We start from the raw sequence: 5,740 nt of genomic DNA, 5'->3' as shown, positions 1-5,740 counted from the left end.
TGTTCCTCCATACTGCAAAGGATCCTATCCTGAATTCTGTACTCAGATTTCAAATTCGACCTTCCAAAATGGATCACCTCGCATTCACCCAGGTTGAACTCCATCTTCGACTTCTCAGCCCATCTCTGCATCCTGTCAATGTCCCGTTGCAGCCTACAACAGCCCTCTATACTGTCAACGACACCTCCAACATTTGTGTCATCTGCAAACTTGCTGACCAATCCTTCAATCCCCTCATTCAAGTCATTAATAAAAAATGCAAACAATAGAGTCCCAAGGACAGAGCCCTGTGGAACACTACTAACCACAGACTTCCAGGCAGAGTATTTTCCTTCGACTACCACTCACTGTCTTCTGTTGGCCAGCTAATTCTGTATCCAGACAGCTATGTTCCCCTGAATCCTATTCCTCCTGACCTTCTGAATAAGCCTACCACGCGGAACCTTATCAAATGACTTGCTGAATTACGCTGCTTATTTTTATTTTTAGTTACAGTTTTAATTGATACGTAGGTAGAAGATTACTGCCACAGAAGTTAATCAGAATGTCGTACTACAGGAAACGATTGATGAACCTGGAACTCAATTGTGCACCAACGTGTTCATGGTGTTCAAGTCATTGATCTTGACGTTTACATGGACGACAGATACGACCTCCGTAAAGTCATTGAAGATGACATGATGCAAAAATGAACTAAGATAAAGACCCAAATTAATCAAACAGACATACAATAATGGCAAGGCTGACACGATATAATGGGCTACACAGCAAAACAGAACAGAATCGTACACAACGTGCTTCCCTCTTTGAAACACTCATTGCCCTTCACTCTCGTTTCGAACTGTTCAGGGTAATTATGTCACCTGCCTATAGGGTGTCAGATATGTGTGTTACTTCAGACACTACTGCAGAGGTTAAGTTGGCTTATTTGAGAGTGAAACCACTGAAAACAACTGGCCCAGATTGAGTCCTGGGCGTGCACTCAGATTCTGCGTGTGCCAACTGGTGGGGTGGGAGGATTCACTTACTTCTTTAAGCTCTCTTTACCATGGTCTGAAATTCCCATCTGCTTCAAGAAGAGCATCATCAACCCTGTGCAATCAGAAAGTTATGCACCATATCACAATCACTACTGCTCGGTGGCTTTGACCGCCAGAATGATGAAGTGTATCAAAAAGTTAGTCACGGTTCACTTCAACTCTAGTCTCCCGGTGTGCATTCATCTTATGCAATTGATTTGGTCCCATACTGAATCTCAAAAAATCTGGATAAGAAGCATATAAATCTCAGTCTCTTTATTATTGACTATAGAGCAACCTTTCGCACCAGAACTCCAACCAAGCTAATCTCCACACTGCGAGACAAATGTCCCTGCGGCTCCCTCTGCAACTGAACGCTCGCTTTCCTGACCCACAGACCACAATGAGTGAAAACAGGCAAAAAGATCTTGACGATAATCCAGAGAACCAGCGCCAACCAAGGTTGTGTCCTCTACCATTTATTGTACTCTCTGTGCACTGATGACTGTATGATCAAGCCAACATCCATCCTCAAGTTTCCTGACGACACCACCTTTGTGAATCAAGTCACAAACAATGATGAGACAGGACACAGACAGAGATAAAATCCTCGGTGGCATGATGTAAAGAAAGCAAGCTCTCCCTCATAGTTAGTAAAAGGAAAGAGTTGATCGTTGACATCTGAGCCAAGGTGGAGGGCATGTCCCTGGCCTCATTTGTAGCGCTGATTTGGAGATAGTCAAAAGAGTCACATCCCTCATAGTGACGTTCATGAACAACGTGTCCTGTCTCACCCACGTTGACGCTACTGTCAAGAAAGCACCACAGTGCCTCTATATCCTCAGTAAGAAAAGGAAATCCCGCATGTCCATAAAGGCCTGACGAATTCTTATAGATTTATCATAGAAAGAATTATATCCGATGGCATCACGGCTTGGTATGACAACTGCTGTGCCCAGGACCGCAAGAAAGTACAAAATAGTGAAGCAAGCTCAGTCAACCAGGCTGGCCAACCTTCCATACATTGACTTCACCTGCATTTCCTGCAGCCTCGGGAAGGCAGCCAACATAACTGAAGTCCCCTTTTATCCTGGTTATAAACTCTTCCAAACTCTTTAATCTGGCAGAAGATGCAAACGCTTTAACACGCAGACCAACACATTAAACAAAGCTTCTTCTTCGCTGTTATTCGACTTCTGAATCGAAATCTCATATTGTAAATGTAACATTGATCTCCCTGTGTGTCGGCCTTCTCTGCAGCAGTATCATTACATTCATCACTCTGTTCTAGTCCGCTAATTCACTTTGTTACAGTATGATGGACCTGCACTGCATGCAAATCAAAGCTATTCGCTCTACCTAGATGTATGTGGCAATAAAAAATACAATTAAACAACACAAAATAAAATAAAATGGAATAAAATAAAGTAAGGTGTCCCCTCAGTCTAAAGTGCACCAGGTATTTACTCGCTCTATAACTCTAATTCCCCCACCACAGCAACATTCCTTGCAATTCTTTACTGTAGCCCCTCAAATGTAGGAACACCTTTCCCACAGAAGGCCCAAAACAATTGGGTACAGTATTCTAAAAGGGGCCGCCCCGCTTCTATATAAAATTGCAACATGTCGTCCTAACACATATACTCAACATTCTAACCAATGAGGGCGAGTGTAGAAACGACTTCTTCGCCACCCATACCGCCCGTGGCCAAATCCAAAGGTCTCTTGACCAATTTGGTCCAGTAATTTAAGTGATTTGTCCAGCTTCAGATCTTTGAGCTTCTACAGTCAATTCTCCTTAATTATATCCATGGTGCTGACCATGTGACTCTCTTGAAGTTCTGGCATTTTGATGGTGGTGTTTATTGTGAAAAAAAAGGATGACATATTTTTATTCAGTTCCTCTGGTGTTTCTTGTACCGCATCAATGCTTCTGCAACTTCGATTTTCCAGCAGACCAAAATTCAACCTTGCCTCTGTCTTACAGTCTTATAAATGTCAAAAAAAACACCTTCGCAATCTTCTTAAATATTGTCAGCTTGTTTAAATCCATATTTCATGTCTTGCCTGTTTTTTTAAAGAATGCATTGCTGCAAAGTTTTACATGTTTTAACAATTGCTAATCTTCAGCTGGACCATTTCAAAGGGGCAGAGAACATGATAAAACATAGAATATTACTGCGCAGAACTGGTCCTTCGGGACTGAATGTTGCATCTACCTGTGAAGTAATATAAGATCAACACTCTATACAATCCTATCATCATCCCAGGGACTATATAAATGCCCCGAAAGTGACTGAGTTATACACCATGACAAGGAGGGCATTCTACGCCCTTACAACTCTCAGAATAAAGAATCTGCCTCTGACATCTGTCTTCAATGGATCACCCCTCAATTTGCAACTGTGCCCCCTCGTACAAGCTGATGTCATCATCCTAGGAAAAAGACTCTCACTGTCCAACCTATCTAATCCTCTCATGATCTTGTCTGTCTCTATTAAATCTCATGTTATCCTTCTTCTCTCCAATGAGAACAGATCCAAGTCCCTCAGCCTTTCCAAACAAGTCCTTCCCTCAAGACCAGGCAACGTACTGGGAAATATCCTCTGCACTTTTTCCAATGCTTCCACATCCTTCCTGTAATAGGGTGACTAGAACTGTACATAATATTCCAAGGGAGGCTGCACTAGCGTTTTCTCCAGTTGCACCATTACATCACAGCGAGGTAACTCAATCTCCCTATCAGTAAAATTCAGTCCACCATATGCCTTCTTAACAGCACAAACAGAATTGGTGGCAACTTTCAGTAAACCATGTACATGGACACCAAGATCCCTCTGCACATTCACACTACCAAAAATATTTCCATTTACCCCGTATTCTGCCTTCCTGTTATTCTTCCCAAGGTGAATCACCTCTCATTTACCTGCATCGAACTCCATTTGCCACCTCAGTCCAATTCTGCAGTTTATTCAGGATTGTGTGGAAACAAACCCTTCGGCCCAACAAGTCCACACTGACCCGCCGAATTGCAACCCACCCATACCCCTACCTAACACTATGGGCAATTCACCTGATCCGCACATCATTGGACTGTGGGAGGAAACCGGAGCACCCGGAGGAAACCCACGCAGACACGGGGACAACGTGCAAAGTCCGCACAGTCAGTCATCTGAGGTGGGAATTGAACCCGGGTCGCTTGCGTTGTGAGGTCGTAGTGCTAGCCACTGTGCCACCGTGCCGCCCATTCAAGAACCACCTGCATCCTGCAGCATTTTTCCACACTTTCCACCACTCCACCGACTTTAGTGTCATCTGCAAACTTACTAATCCATTCGCTTATACTGACATCCAAGTCATTTATAAAAAAATGAGAAACAGCATAGGTTCTAAAACATATCCTTGTGGCATACTTCCGCTTGATTTTCTTTCCATCAACCATCACACGCTGCCATCTTAGAGAAAGCCAGTTTCTATCCAAACTACTTAATCACCCTCACTCCCAAGGCTCCACATTTTCTCCAAAAGCCTTCCATGTGGAACATTATCAAAGACTTTACTGAAGTCCATACACACAGCAACAACTACCTTACTCTCTTCCACATGCTTGGTCACCTTCTCAATAAACTCAATGAGATCTGTGCAACATGACCTTCCCTTAAGGAACCATGTTGACTACCTCCAATCAAATTGTTGCTTGCTAGATTACCATAAATCCTATCTTTTATCATCCTTTCCAAAATATTTCTTATGGCAAACGTATGGTCTGTAATCATTGGTCTGTAATTAACTGCGTCATCTTTACTGCGTCTTCTTGAACAAGAGTGCAACGTCTTCTCCATGACAGGAGTGTCTTTTTATTTGGTGAAAACAGTCGAGAAATATTCATTTTGCAATTTTCCGAACTCTACAAGTTCCAGACAAAACCTCAAACTTATGTCTTTGACTGGACCTGTTCTTACGCTCGTCATCCTTTTCTTCCTCACATACCGAGAGGAAGCTTTCGGATTTTAGACTGCTAATGACGCCTCCTTGTTCTTCTAAACTCTCTAATACCTTTGTAGCTTACTTCTAACTCTCTGTTACCTAATCTGAACCATCTAGTTTCAAAGTCACATCAGCCTCCCTTTTCTGCTTGGCAAGCGATGCAATTTCTTTTGGAAACCATTGATCCCTTACCTTATTACTTCTTTCCTGCCTGACAGGGATATATCTATCAAGGACTCGCAACATCTGTTCCATAAACCAGCTGCACATGTCGATTGTTCACGTTTTTCTACCTCATTCTAAACCGCCAATTCTTGCTAAATCGCGTTATAATTGTCATTCCCGCATCTATTACTCTTGCCCTCTCGCATGTACCTATCCCCTCCATCGCTTATCTAAACGTAACTGAATTATGGTCACTCTCTCCAAAGTGCACACCTATAACTGAATTTTTTTAAAAAACCTGGCCTGATACATCACCAAATACCAGGTCCATTGTGGCCTTCCCATTATGTCGGCCCTTCGACATACTCTATCACGAAACCCTCCTGAACACGTCAGGAAAAAAGTTCAACGGACATTCAACGTACAGAGTTATCACCATTCCAGACCATGTTGGGGAATTTACAGTGCCCCATAATGAACAAACTGTTCCTTCCACTGCTATCCAGAATCGTTTTTCCAATCCGTTCCTCCACATTGCTTGAACATTGCAGATGCCATTAAAAAACCTT

This window comes from Hemiscyllium ocellatum (assembly GCF_020745735.1).
Source record: "Hemiscyllium ocellatum isolate sHemOce1 chromosome 41 unlocalized genomic scaffold, sHemOce1.pat.X.cur. SUPER_41_unloc_3, whole genome shotgun sequence".
Taxonomy (NCBI): domain Eukaryota; kingdom Metazoa; phylum Chordata; class Chondrichthyes; order Orectolobiformes; family Hemiscylliidae; genus Hemiscyllium; species Hemiscyllium ocellatum.
Note: the sequence above shows the minus strand (reverse complement) of the source record.